The sequence below is a fragment of the Orycteropus afer genome, unplaced genomic scaffold (genome assembly GCF_000298275.1).
Source record: "Orycteropus afer afer isolate SDZICR_OR568_19922 unplaced genomic scaffold, OryAfe1.0 scaffold00172, whole genome shotgun sequence".
In the NCBI taxonomy this organism is placed as follows: Eukaryota; Metazoa; Chordata; class Mammalia; order Tubulidentata; family Orycteropodidae; genus Orycteropus; species Orycteropus afer.
Genome location: NW_006921759.1, coordinates 6,792,579 through 6,808,731, shown reverse-complemented (window position 1 = coordinate 6,808,731; position 16,153 = coordinate 6,792,579).

Genomic DNA, 16,153 nt, shown 5'->3' with positions numbered 1-16,153 from the left:
TTGCATATTCTATAAAATACAGGTAAAGATCTTTCTGGTATTCTTTGTTTACAACTAACATCCAACTGACATCAGCAATATATCCATTGTTCCATATCCTCTTATGAATCCAGCTTGCATTTCCAGAAGGTCCCAATCCATATAGTGCTGCAACCATTTTTTATTTATCTTCATCAAGATTTTACCTGTGTGTGATATTAATGATAGTGTTTGATAATTTCTGCATTCCATTGGATCACCTTTCTTTGGTAGGGACACAAATATTGATCTCTTTTGGTCATTTAGCCACGTGGTTGTCTTCCACATTTCTTCACATAAACAAGTAAGCACATCCAGCACTGCATTCATTTGTTGAAACATTTCAGTGGGTATTCTGTCAATTCTCAGAGCTTTGTTTTACACCAATTTCTTCAGTGCAGCTTGGACTTCTACCTTCAGTACCATTGATCATATGTACCTCCTGAAATAGTTGAACATTGACCAGTTCTGTTTGGTGAAGTGTCTTTGTGTATTCTTTACATCTTTTGATGCTTCCTGAAACACTCAATATTTTTCCCATAGTATTGCTTCAGTATTTTAACTCGAGGCTTGAACTTTTCTTTCAGTTCTTTCAGCTTGAGAAATGAATGCTGAAGATGTTCTTCCCTTTTGATTTTCTAATTCCAGGTTTTTGCACATTTTATTATAATACTTTGTTTTGTCTTCTTGAGCCATCCTTTGAAACATTCTGTTCAGCTCTTTTATTCCATCATTTCTTCCATTCACTTTAGTTCTTCTCTGTTCGAGTGCAAGTTTCAGAGTCTCTTCTGACATCTGTTTAGGTCTTTTTTTCCTTTCCTGTCTTTTTAGTGACCTTTTGGTTTGTTCATGTATGATGTCCTTGATGTCATCCTACAAGACATCTGGTCTTTTGTCATTGGTGTTCAATGAGTCAAATCTGTTCTTCAGATGGCCCCTAAATTCAGGCGGGACATAATCAAGTTTGTATGTTGTCTCTCATGGACTTGATTTAATTTTATTCAAACTCAACTTGAATTTGCATTATGAGCAACTGATGGTATCTTCCACAGTCAGCTCTTGGCCTTGTTTTAACTGATGATAGTGAGCTTCTCCTTTGCCTTTTTCCACAGATGAAGTTGATCTGATTCCTGTGTATTCCATCTGGTGAGGTCCACATATTTAGCTGCCATTTATGTTGTTGAAAAAAGTATTTGCAATGAATAAGTTGTTGGTCTCGAACATTTCTATCATGGGATCTCTGGTGTTATTTCTATCATAAAGGTAATATTTTCCAACTACTAATGATTCTTATTTGTTTCCAACTTTCACATCCCAATCACCAGTAATTATCAATACACCTTGATTTCATGTTTGGTCAATTTCAGACTGCAGAAGCTGATAAAAACTCACTTTTTTCGTCTTTGGCTTTAGTGTTTGGTGCATAAATTTGAATAATAGTAGTCTCAACTGGTCTTCCTATAGGCATATGTATATTATTCTAAGCAACATTGTACTTTAGGATAGATCTTGAAACATTATTTTTGATGTTGAATGCAATGCAATTCCTTGTCACTTTGTCATTCCTGACATAGTAGACCATATTATGATTGTCTCATTCAAAATGGGCAATACCAACTCATTTCAGCTCATTAATGCCTAGGATATCAATCTTTATGTGTTCCATTTCATTTTTGACAACTTCCAGTTTTTTAGATCCATACTTCGTACATTCTGTTTTCCAATTAATATGGCTGCTTGCAGCTGTTTATTTCCAGTTTGGGTCATGCCACATCAGCAAATGATGGTCCCAAAAGCTTTACTCTATCAGGTCTTTAGGGCTGACTGTACTTTAAGGAGGCAGCTCTTTCACCAGTCATTTATCAGTTTGTCTGACTGTTGTGGTTTGCATGTTGCTGTGAAGCTGGAAGCTATCCCACTGGTATTTCAAATGATAGCAGGGCCACCCATGGTGGACATGTTTCAGTGGAGCTTCTAGTCTGAGACAGAATGGGAAGAAGGATGAGACCATTCACTTCTGGAAAAATTAGCCACTGAAAATCTTATGAATACCAGTGAAACACTGTCTGATAAATTACTGGAAAACTTTATTAATAGCAATGAAACATTGTCTGATATATTCGACTCTATCTGAGACCTCTTATTGTGATCCCATTCAGAGTAGTCAGCAGTGGTAGCTGGGCACCACCTAGTTTTTCTGGTGTCAGGGTCATAGAGACTGGGGTTCACGTGCTCCATTAGTCCTTTGAACTAACTATTTTCTGCATCTTTCATTTTCTTCACCCTTCTTTAATGTCCTTTAAATAATTACCTTTAGAATGATAAAGATGATGAAAGACAAGTAGTTGTACCTTAGATGGTGTTCACAAACTTTTACTCACCAAAATAGGATGGAGGACATTGTCTTTGTGGATTATGTTATGCCAATTGACCTTAGTGTCCCCTGTGACTATGTTTCTGAGTCTTCAAATCCAGAGACTCATTCCCTCAAGGTGTTTAGTTATGACTAAAATGCTTTCATAACTTTGTCCCCTGTATGCTCTACAACATTCATGGGTATATTTGCAGCACATATAAATGTACATGTAGAGAGAGGCTCTGTCAAACCTATATATATTCATGAGTGTAATCCCAATTGCCCTCCCACCCCTGTTCAGCTTGATTGTCTATCTATGCATCCACTACCAATTATTGCTATTATTATTATTGAAGTATTATGTATGTAATAGTATTCAACTTTTTTCTCTTTAATTTTTGTGCTTTAACAAGAGTTAAAGGAACAAATGTGCATTTTTAAAGCAAGGTTTAGTTAAAGCAAAATGCACTGGACATTGATTTTTATTTACCAGGAGAAAACAAGAAAATTGTTCTTCACAATCTGATCATAATTGTAATCACTATCTCAAACCTGCCAATAAAAACAAGCTCTAAAGGCAAAAGATCAGATCTTGGAATCAGAGATAGCTGAGTTTAATCCTGGTTCTAGCTGGACTTTGGGCAAGCTTAAAAACTAGTAACTTCTTTGTGCTTCCATTTCCTCATCTTTCCTTAGTGGGATGTTCTGTCAGAGAAGTATCCTTACCTCCATTTATTCTTTAAGAGCCTATAGTGTGCCAAATACTGTGCCATGTGCTAGGGCACAATGGTGAACCAACCATTGATTTGAGGGAGAAAGGGCTATGAGAGTGTATAAGAACAGACTTTTCAAGGATATGTAGGAGTTGACCTCATAGAGAAGGCATTCTAGGAGAACAGAGAGACTGGAGATAAAGATGTGGAGCTGACAGACAGAGACATTTGTAAACACTATCAGTAGGTTTGTGGTACTGGATAGTGAAGTAAAAAGAGAAAGGGGTAAAAAAAAGTCTGGAGAGTTGGGCAAAAGCTCGGTTAGAAGTATCCTGTTAACAGGTTTGAACCTCTAACGGGTGTTGTAGAAGAATTAAAATCAGTAGAACATATATGTGACTATGTGCTGGCAAAAGCCAGCAGTGTAAAGTTTAGAGAATAGAATGATCAAACTTAAGGCAATAGCCCAGCAGGACATGATGATAATCTGAACTCAGCTATTTTTATTCCATGTTGCTACTTATGATATATTGTTATCTGTAATGTGGGAAGAATATGAGGATATCAGAAGAATCCCACGAAGACTTCACCAAAAGCAACAATGGTAGTAACATCAGTGACAACATCAGTAGCAACCAGAATTTATGGAGAATTTATTATACTCCAGGCACTCTGCCAAGCATTATACATGCTCCAACAAAATTTTTACTCTGAGTTAGGAACTCTTACTTCCCCATGTTTTGAGAATGTCACCAAAATTGGATGTGGTGAGCTGAGATTCAAAACCACATCTTTTCCTGAGCTATGGTCTTAATTACTATGCTAAGCATATTTAATATATAACTTTACCTTCATATAAAATAATGACCTTTAGAATGATAGTTGAATAAATTTATCTCCTAAAAGAATAAAAATAAAAGGCTTTGTGACTGCTTTTGTCCTTGCTTCCCAGTGGCATTTAACTTCCAGGTTTATAGTCATTTTGATGGGTACTTGGGCTCCAGAGGGTAAAACAACAACAGCAACAAAAGAAAAAAGTTGCCCTCAAGTCGACTCTAAGTCACGTCGACCCCATATGTGTCTGAGTAAAATTGTGTTCCTTAGGGTTTTCAGTAGTTGACTTTTCAGAAATAGATCACCAGGTCAATATCTGGTGCCCTTATTTATTTATTTATTTATTTATTTATTTATTTATTTGCAGAATCTCTGGTTGTACTCAAACTGTTAACCTTTTGATTTGCAGACAAATGTGTAAACCATTTACACCACCCAGGGAATCCACACTCCAGAGAAGGATGCTGCTAACATACAAGTAGATTAAAACTCACAAAACACTCCTTAGTATACTTAAAATGTAGTAAAATATATCTCTAGTGCTTCTTATGTATTCAAACTTCTTATTGACGTTTATCTTTCCTTCTAAGTCATCCATGATCTAATGTGGTCTTTCTTACCTCTTACAACAAAAGTCATCTAAGAAACTGAACTCAACAGTAATATTTATTAGGGGCTCAATGGGATACTCTGAAAGGAATTTTTGTGTTAAAAATGGGCTACAGAGGGTACAGAGTCTCTGAGTGGTGCCAATGGTTAATATGCTTGGTTGTTATGCTCTAACAAAAGGTTAGAGCTTTGAGTCCACCTGGACTTGCCTCTGTTGGCATTCTAGTAGCATAGTGTCTAAGGCATTTGACTGCTAACCAGAAGACTGGCATTTCAAACCCATCAGCCACTCCTTGGAAGGAAAGTTGGGCAACCTACTTCTGTAGAGATACCACCTTGGAAACCCAAGAAGGGATCACTATGAGTTGAAATCGACTCGACAGCAGTGAGTTTTTGAGTTTTGAGACATGCCTCAGAAGAAAGACCTGATGATCTACTTTGGAAAAATCAGCCATTGAAACCACAATGGAGCTCAGTTCTACTTTGACACACATAGGGTCACCATGAGTTATGGTCAACTCTATAGCTACTGGTTTCAGGTAGTACAGAGAGAAAGAGGGAGGCTTTCAGGACAACTTAGAAATGGTTACCACCTGCAAGGACTAACCTTGGTTTTTAGATAGTCAGATGGCTCCCCCTGGTATGATGAGATTATTTAAATCATATACCCAATAACCCTTATTCAGATTCCACTCCTCAAAGCAAACTTATGATTATAATATAGCCTACATTGTGCTTCAAACATCTGAACCAAATTCTCTCACTAGAGGATGAAATAACATGGATACATGGGAAGTTAGGATTCTCAATGTTAATCCTTAAAGTAGCCTTCAGTTTTGATCCATTATGTCTCTATGAGTTTTTGTTAATGTGAATCAGTTCTTGAGACACAAATCTACTTCCAGAATGCTCACAAATCAAATCAAACCAAATCAAATTTCTAAGTCTGAGACACTGAGGAAAACTTAGAGTCCTTGTGAATCCATCAAAGAAAACTCTCCCTTTTGAGGTCAAGTGGCAGCGATCCAGTTTATTTTATTGTTATGCCCTTACCTTACTTTGTACTCCTTCTCTTTGGAAAGTTTATTGTTTAGAGAGTCAAATTGTAAGGTACCACAAGGCCTGGAAGGAAGATAGAATTTGGAAAAAGTGGACTCTCCCATTACTTTCAGACCACACCATTGGGTCAGCTTTGGAAATCTACTAATCATTCTTCTGACACTATCTAGTACATTATTGTAAGGAAAAAATATTAATTCTGACAGTTAAAAATTTCCTTATAATTGCATTTAATTGAAGAGTTTATTTCCAAGCTGCCTGGCATTCTTGCTTCATTCCACAGGACTAACTCTTTGCAAGTTTGGGAGTATCAATAGTCTTTTAAAGCCTCGTAATTTTCTTGGTAGTTCCCTGTCTTACCCAATAAATCTCATTTTCTTTTCTCAAAAGCTGTTAGTCTTCCTGGGCAGTGTTCCAAGTTGGGCAGATGTTTTGAAGATGTCCTGATCAATCCAAATTAGGAAATAGGTGTTTAAATTTCACTATATAAACATAATGGTCCTGAAACTTGGCTGTGTGCTTTGTGTGAGTTGTGGGGAACACAGTAAGGAAATATAAAGCATTTTGCTGTCTCTTTATTACCCAGCCTTGTTTAATAGAGGGAGGAAAAATAACAAGCTGGTTCTCCTCAGATGTTTTGATTTTCCTACATATTCTGGCAATACTTAGATCAGTTTGCTGTTGATCATAATAGAATAAGCAATATTTTCCACAGATAATTTGTTTTGTGTTGTGTGCTGGTATATATTATTTTTCTTGTTTCTGATGTGGAAATAGCAAACATTTTAATTTTCTGACGGTTGTCATAAATATAGCACTTCTGAGAGACTGAAATGAAGGTATATTTTGTGCTGTCAAATAAATATATTTAGTTTATCATAAATTTAGTTACTTATGGGAATGTACTTTTCAGAAATTGAAAAAATTTGCTCATAAAAATAAATTTTTAAAAACATAAAATGCACATTTACCCCTTAAATGCATATTTTCTTCAATATATAGTATATAACTACAACATGTTGTTGTTGTTGTTATGTGCCATCGAGTCAGACCCGACTCATATTGGGTTTCAGAGGCAGTATCACTATGGAAGTACATTGCCCCATCTTCCTTCCGAGGAGTGGCTGGTGAGTTTGAACTGCCAGCCTTCTGGTTAACAGTCAAGTGCCTTAGGCACGAAGCTACCAGAACTACAACATAATCTCTTTAATTTGTTGATATTGGACACTTGATTGAATTTTATATTTTTAAGAACCTTTGACTTTATTATATACATTTGATTGATGGGAATTTCAATCTGAGTGTTACAAACTGAGTGATAGAACTGTGTCTAGACATAAATTCCAATTTATTCCCCTTAAACCTTCTTGATATTTCACCCAGTTCAATGATAATCACAATTAATCTTCATTGTAAGCAATTATTATTTTTTTATGAAACTGATTTTATTTTCATTTTATCAAAATATGTGAATAATTCTGTTAGTTGAAAAATTTCTAGGACAGTGTTGACAGGGCTAAAACAGCGGTGGTTGTGTAAAGGTTATAAAACTGCAAACTAAAATAAGGAAGCTAACAAACGCTAACCAGAAGGCTGGTGGTTCAAACCCACCAGCCACTCCTTGGAAGGAAGGTTGGGCAATCTATTTCTGTAGTGATACTGCCTCGGAAACCCACTATGAGTAAGGCCTGACTCGAGGGCAAATGACAACAACAACAAACCTTGCTCAGTCAGTGAAACAGGGATAAGATAAGAAACTCAAGATGATAACTGTTAACAATCCCTTAAAACTCTGAAGCATGACATTAACACAATGTGATTTCTGTGGTGTCTTAATTGTTCCTCTGAATGACTCTGTGAGAGAGATAAGACACTCCACAGCTGAGAAAGAATGAAGTTTAGAAAGTTGAAACAATGTCTCACAGCAAGTGAATGGCAATTGAGATAGTTCTGACTCTTAATGCATGTTGTAAGAAAGGAAAAGGAGTTAATTTGGGTATCATACTTCAGTTGAATTCATCGATGACATGTGCAGACGTATTTCCAACCATACAAAAACTGAAATACAATTGGATTACTGTGACTTACCTCAAAACATTAACCACCAATATGCAAGCTTACTTGCTAAGTTTGTATCTTTGTTCTTCTATGAACAAGCCTGATGACTTTTTTGTACCCTATTTTCTAGTTGGCTAAGGCACTTGACTGCTAACCAGAAGGCTGGTGGTTCAAACCCACCAGCCACTCCTGGGAAGGAAGATGGTGCAATCTACTTCCATGGTGATACTGCCTCGGAAACCCAAGGAGGGATCGCTATGAGTCAGGTCTGACTCGAAGGCACATAACAACAACAACATTTTCTAGTTGATAATAGAGATGATCATCCTATTCCACTAAGGTTTGTGTAATTGAGTAAAGTAGCATGAAAAAGCACCTGGCTTTTAGTTTGGCACATGGCTAGTTCTCTGCAAACTTAAGTTGAATCTGAATATGTGCATGTTCGTTATATAGGTAGGAAGCAACTCAATGGCAACAAACAACAACAACCCGGGTTCTAAACCCTGAAGGTCCATGAAGGTCTGTGGTGATTATCAATGATGGAATGGTTGCTCTGGAATTTCAAATAACATTTTCTTATTCCATCTGAAATCTTTGGAGGGATGTATTTGCATGTTCTCTGGTGTCTGATTCAGACCCTGACTCTATCGTTATCCTTGGCCCTAGATTAAAGCTGCAAATCTATTAGGGAATTTATACATTTACCCATTTATTTATTCAATAAATATTTACTGAATGGCCAACAGAGGAACAGTGTGTTCACTACTGGGGTTAAAACAATGAACAAGAGACATACAACTCCTCTTTTTATGAAGTTTGCAATATATGGGAAAACTACAACTTAAAAATCATAATTATGAAAAAATATGATGAACATTATTGTATGAGAAATTGGGGTGGGGACATATGGACACTTACAAGAGGATCTAACCTAGCGTAAATGTAATAGAGATATTTAAGTAAGTGAAGATAGTTAAACAGAAAACTGAAGGATGAGTTGAATTAAGCTTTTTATAAACTAGGACTTTAAACCAATTCTTCCTGGATCAGTCATGGTCGATGTAGCAAAACTCAAATGGGACCAAATTTACAATATGTGTGTACCTCAGAACAATAACTAGAAAAGGAAATATTATAAGTCTATGTTCTTGTAGAAACTCAATCTCCTTCTTGGAAAACCAGAACGGGGTGTGTTGCACAGAAACCAAACCTCTTGACCAGCAGAGTCAGAAACAATGGTGCCTCAATCACCAACTTCACTACTTTGAATGTGTGTTGCTTTCCACAGTCCTGGTCATAATCCAATGTCCCACAGCAGACTCCTGAAAGGGCTCACTAAACTGCTACCAAGTCTCCCATTCCAGGGCTTTGACCTTTATTTTCTTCCTGTTCCACTTAGCATTCCAGTATACTCACATATACTCAAATTAGTGTATACTCACATTTTATAAATTCAGCTTTGGTCCAATTTCATTGTATTGGCCATGATAAATTGGTACGAACTGGTTCAAAAACAAGTTTTAAATAAATGAAAAGAACCAGAATGTCTGGCAATGATTTCCTCCTGTGTAGTTCATTTCTCTCATGACATGTAAAATATACAAAGTCATATTTGAATGCTTTGTTGTGACCATTGTGTGTTACTGGAAATAAACTCAAGTCAGTAGAAATCATGTATGATTCACACTACTACTTTTTCTTTCCAACTATTGGTAGACAAAACATCTGAAGCCCTGTATTCCTCCACAATATATCCTAGAAAAGCTTTAAGTTCTTCACTTAAAAAAGACTAAGTCTATTTTCTTTATACAAGAATGAGTGAATAATAATCAAACCAAGAGCTGCCATTTACCCAGTACCTGCTAAGTATCAGGAAATTTTTACATCCATTAGTTCTAATTTTATCAGTAACTGCATTAGGTAGGTATTTTTAACATTGTGTTGTGCATGTAAAAATTAGGGTGAAATTAGTGTAATTCATTTTGTTCTGTTAATTGTAATTTTTTACTTTTATAAAATATTAGAAGTGAAATTGTGTGTTAGCTGAAACTTCTGATTTGACCCATTTAAAAAACATTTTTTTGTCATTAATCACTGTGATTTTATGACATTTTTAGACTTACCATTGTAATTGTGTATGAATTTTCCTCAATCTATTACTTTCTCTGGGAGCTCTGGTAGCACAGTGCCTAAGGCACTTGACTGCTAACCAGAAGGCTGGCATTTCAAACCCACCAGCCAGTCCTTGGAAGGAAGGTTGGGCAATCTACTTCCGTAGAGATACTGCCTTGGAAACCCAAGGAGGGGTCGCTATAAGTTGGGTCTGACTCGATGGCAAATAACAAGAACAACAACATTACTTTCTTTTGTGTGTGGCTCTATATTAAGGCTGCTGCCTGAGATAAGTAGGCCCAGGGTTGGGGCTGCTTTTTGTTTGGGGACAGCTCTTTATTAAAACCCACACCTGCGGTAGGCAGGCCCAGGGCTTTGAGGCTGCTTTTCACTTGGGCATGGCACTTTATTAAGGACAGGGCCTGAGGCAGGCAGGCCTGGGGCTTAAATCAAACCAAACCAAACTCACTGCCATTGAGTCGCATCCAACTCATAAGTGACCCCTCCTTTGGTTTCTGAGGTGGTATCTCTATGGAAGTAGATTATCCAATTTCTTTTCAAGGAGTGGCTGATGAGTTTGAACCTTCAGCCTTCTGGTTAACAAATGCCTTAGGCACTATGCCACCAGAGGTGTGGCTCTATATTAAAGCTGGGGCCTGAGGTAGGCAGGCCGGAGCTTGGGGGCTGCTTTTTGCTTGTGGGCAGCTCTATTTTAAGGCCATTGCCTGAAGTAGGAGAGTGGAGAGAAGTTAGAAACAACTAAGTGAGATGAACTTGCCTGTCAGTTTGTCATCCTGTAGTGGCTTGCTTGTTGCGATAAGGCTGGAGACTATGCCACTGTGTTGCAAAATGCCAGCAGGGTTAACCATGACAGGCAGGTTTCAGTGGGCTAAGACAGACTCAGAAGAAGAAACAGGCCATCTGCTTTTCGAACCATGGGTCAGTGAAAACCTTATGAACAGCAGTGAAACTCTGGTGCCATAGTGCCTAAGGCATTTGACTGCTAACCAGAAGGGTGGAGTTTCACAACCCACTAGCCACTCCTCGGAAGGAAGGTTGGGCAACCTACTTCCATAGTGATACTGTCTCGGAAACTCAGGGAGGGGTTGCTGTGAGTCAGATGTGACTTGACGGCAGTGAGTTTTTGAGAGTTTAGCAGTGATATGCTGTCTGATATTGTACTGGAAAACTTTATGAATAGCCCAGAAACATTGTCCGATATAGTGCTGGATGATAAACCCATCAGGGCGGATAGCACTCAAAACTGACTGGAGAAAAACTGACTCCTCAGAGTACAGATGACCTTAATGAAATGGATAGAGTAAAGCTTTTGGGACATCCATCGGCTGATGTGGCATGACTCAAAATGAGCAGAAACAGATGCAAACATCCATTAAGAATTGGAACATGGCATGTACGAAAAATGAATCTAGGAAAAGTGGAAGTTGTCAAAAATGAAATGGAACACATAAAGATCAATATCCTAGGCATTAGTGAGCTGAAATGGACTGATTTTGGCTATTTTGAATGAGACAACCATATGATCTACTATGCTGGAATGACAAATTAAAGAGGAATAGTGTGGCGTTCATTGTCACAAAGAGTATTTCAAGATCTATCCTGAAGTACAATGCTGTCAGCTGCATTGGATAATATCCATACTCCTACAAGGAATACCAGCTAATACTACTGTTATTCACATTTATGCACAACAACCACAGCCAAAGATGAGGAAATTGAAGATTTTTACCAACTTCTGCAGTCTGAAATTGACTGAACATGCAATCAAGATGTGTCGATTATCACTGGTGACTGGAATGCAAATGTTGAAGCACAGAAGAGTTACCGGTAGTTGGAAAACATGGCCTTGGAGATAGAAATGACACTGAAGATCTCATGATAGATTTTGCAAGACCAAAGATTTATTCATCGCAAATACCTTTTTCAACAACATAAGCAAAAACTATACGTGGACTTCACTAGATGGAATACACAGGAATCAGATTGAGTACATCTGTTGCAAGAGATGATGGAGAAGTACAGTATCTTCAGCCAAATCAAGGCTAGGAGTTGATTGTGGAAAAGACCATCAACTGCTCATATGCAAGTTCAAGTTGAAGTTGAAGACAATTAAAACAAGTCCATGAGACCTAAAATATGACCTCAATAATATCCTTCCTGAATTTTGAAACCATTTAAAGAATAGATTAGATGCATTGAACCCCAGTGACAGAAAACCACAGGAATTGTGAGATTACATCAAGAACATCATCCATGAAAATAGCAAGGGGTCATAGAAAAGACAAGAAAGGAAAAAAAAAGACCAAAATGGATGTCAGAAGAGAGTCTGAAACTTGCCCTAGAGTGGAGTAGCTAAAGCAAATGGAATAAATGATGAGATGAAAGAACTGAACAGAAGATTTCCAAGAGCAGCTAGAGAAAACAAAGCCAATTACTATAATGAAATGTGCAAAGACCTGGAGCTAGAAAACCAAAAAGAAAGAACAAGCTAAGCATTTCTCAAGCTGAAAGAACTGAGGAAAAAATGTAAGCCTCGAGTTGCAATATTTAGCATAGTGGCTAAGACACTTGCCTGCTAACCAGACAGCTGGCAGTTCCAACCCACCAGCCACTCCTCGGAAGGAAGGTTGGGCAATCCTACTTCCGTAGTGATACTGCCTCGGAAACCCAAGGAGGGGTCACTATGAGTCGGGTTTGACTCGATGGCACATAACAACAACAACAACATGGGCAAAATATTGAATGATTCAGGAAGTATCAAAAGAAGATGGAAGGAATATACAATGACACTGTACAAAACAGAATTGGTCAATGTTCAACTATTTCAGGAGGTATCATAAAGAACCATGGTACTGAAGGTAGAAGTAAAAACTGCACTGAAGAAATTGGTGTATAACAAAGCTCTGGGAAGTGACAGAATACCCATTGAAATGTTTCAACAAATGAATGCAGTGCCGGATGTGCTTATTTGTTTATGTGAAGAAATGTGGAAGACAACCACATGGCCAAATGACCAGAAGAGATCAATATTTGTGTTCATACCAAAGAAAGATGATTCAGTGGAATGCAGAAATTATCAAAAAATATCATTAATATCACACACAAGTAAAATGCTGATGAAGATAAATAAAAAATTGTTGCAGCAATATATTGACAGAGACTTTCCAGAAATGCAAACTGTATTCATAAGAGGTTATGGAACAAGGGATATCATTCCTGATGTCAGATGGATCTTAGCTGAAAGGAAAGAATACGTGAAAGATGTTTACTTATCTTTTATTGGCTATGCAAAAGCATTTGACTTTGTGGATCATAGCAAATTATGGATAACATTGAGAAGAATGGGAATTCCAGAACACTTGATTATACTCATGAGGAATCTGTACATAGATCAGGAGGCTGTCATTTAAATAGAGCAAGGGGATACTGCATGGTTCAAAAGCAAGAAGAGAGTGAGTCAAGGGTGTATCCTTTCACCATACTTATTCAACTCATATGTTGAGAACATAATCTGAGAAGCTGGATTATGTGAAGAAGAACATAGCATCAGGATTGGAGAAAAACTCATTAACAACCTGCGATATGCAGATGACACAACTTTGCTTGCTGAAAGTGAGGATGACTTGAAGCACTTACTGATGAAGATTAAGAACTAATGTCTGCAGTATGGATTACACCTCAACATAAAGAAAAAAAAATCTCCACTACTGCACCAATAAGAAAGATCATGATAAATGGAGAAAAGACTGAAGATGTCAAAGATTTCATATTACTTGTTTCTACAATCAACACCAATGGAAGCACAGTTAAGACATCAGACAACATATTACATTGGGAAAATTTGCTTCAAAAGACCTCTTTCAAGTGATGAAGAGCAAAGATGTCTCTTTGAAGATTAAGGTGTGCCTAACCCAGCCATGGTATTTTTGATCACCTCTTATGCATGTGAGAGCTGGACAATGAATAAGGAAGACTGAAGGAGAGTTGATGCTTTTGCGTTGTGGTGTTGGAGAAGAATGCTAAGAATACCATGGTCTGCTAAAAGGACTAACAGATCTGTCCAGCAACAAGTACAGCTTGAATGCTCCTTGGAAGTGAGAATGGTCATACTTCATCTCATCTAATTTGCTCATGTTGTCAGAAGAAACCATTCCCTGAAGAAGCATATCATGCTTGGTAAAGTGGAGGGTCAATGAAGAAGGGAATGGCCCTCAATGAAATGGATAGATCCAGTGACTACAATGGTGGCCTCAGGTATATCAAATTTCGGGAGGCAGGCACAGGACCAGGCAGTGTTTCATTCTGCTGTGCATAAGGTAACTATGAGCCAGAGATGACTTGATGGCACCTAACAACAGTAAATTATTTTCTCTGGTTTCTTCCATAATTTTGCAGTTGGTAACAATAATACTTTAATAAATGTTGAAGACAGCATTTTTGTGGCTTAGAGAAATATAAGAGGAAACATGGGAGGTGGAGATGATACACAATCCTGTTATAAGTTATTGTTAGTATAGTTTTTTTTGCATTGGTTCTGCAAGGATTATGAGTAAAATTTATGCAATTTGGAAGTCTTTAGAAGGCTATACTTGAACATATGAAGGCAAGAAAAACAAAAACAAACAAAACAAAAAGCCATGAAGGATTCTAGCAAAACTCAAGGATGGAAATACACATGAGATTACCATGCTTTGTCTGGAGGAGGAGAAAATTTTCAACCCAGTATTTCTAATATCCAGCTTAATATCCAATAAAATATTAATGATTTGAAGAATACACATGTGGAGTTCCAGTAAGATGGTGGACTAGGCAGAAAGACTGCACAGACCCTCTTCAACAACAAAAAGGGAAACCAATTAACACAGACACTGAAGATAATCCTGGAAACCTGAGCCTTGAAGGGAAGGATATAGAAGTGGACTAAACCCCAACTAGCAGAAGAATTTGCATGAAAATACCAAAAAAAGGAGACATATGGAGTTGCGGTCTGGCAGCGATCCTGAGCAATCCTGATGGCACAGACAGCTTGCAGAGTGCCGAGTGGTGGTGGTGGTTGTTGTTGTTATTTGCCGTCGAGTCGGCCCCGACTCATAGGACCTAAGAATTAACCTAAAAATCAGCCCTGCTAGCCAGGGACTGCACGGAGGACTGCTCTGGTGGCTGCAGAATAAATGGAGAAGGTGAAGAGAAAGGCAGGCTGAGCTGTGGACTTTTGCCTCTCTGGAGGGCACCGCCACTTTGAATGTTTACAAGCGGCTTGACTATTTTGGACATTTAAAGAGACAGCACTCTCCCAGATTCCAGGGGCTTAAGAATAGGTTCTGCTTGCCAGAAACCCCAAGGACTCTCCAGATCGGCATGACTGAAAAGGTGCAACATACCTCTTGTTAATCTTATACCCCACAACTGCTTGGGGAACAGAGGTGTGGCCATCCCTCACTCCCACCCACCTTCTGGGCCTGCAGGAACTCCATCCCAGTCTGTGTGCTCAGACGGAGCCTGGTTGCCCTGCCCTGTCCTCCACCGATTTTTTTTTTTTCTCTTTTTATTTTTTTTCTTTTTCGCTTTCTTTTTTCTGGTGTTTAGTTTGCTTGTATATGTCTGTTTTGAAACTACTACTATTATTAATACTTTTGTCCTTTTTACTATTATTCTTTTGTCTTCTCATCCCAGGTCCTAATTTTCATCTTTTTTTCTTTTTCCTGTTCCTGGTTGAGAAAAAAAAAAAAAATTTTAATTTAATCCCCCCTTCAAATATTTTCTCATGGTTAACCCTGTTCCTTGTTTTTCTTTTTGCATTTTTCCCATTTTTTTCTTCATTATTCTCCTTCTCAACCTTTTTTCTCTTAGTGCCCTATCCCCAGATAGTGCAGGTTTTCTTGTTTCTTTTTTTGTTTGTTTCTTATTTTTCCCTTTTTTCTTTTTTTGGTTACTATTCCTGTGTGATTATAGGGTGTGTATTTTGCCCATGTGCTTTTAGTATTTTGATCATTATTCAATTGTAATTTTTGTCTAACTGAGTGGGAGACATCAACAGTCCCCATAAGACACAACTGCACCCACACCTCCTGCAATTACTCTTACTGAACAAGAGCCACTACCTCCTTCTCCAACAACGGGCCAATGATAAAAAACCACCAAGAAGGGCCTGAATCACCCTTGGCTGCTCTTCACAAACAGTTAACAGAGATCTAAATACAACAACATCACAATGTCTCGAAGACAACAGATCATCACAGTCCACACAAAGAAGCAGAATAAAGTGGTAGAAAAAAGGAAGCAGGATACAGACCCAGAACACATCCCTGAGGAAGAAGCAGCATTGGTACTCTCTGATAAGGAATTCAAAAGAATTATCTTTAGGTATCTTCAA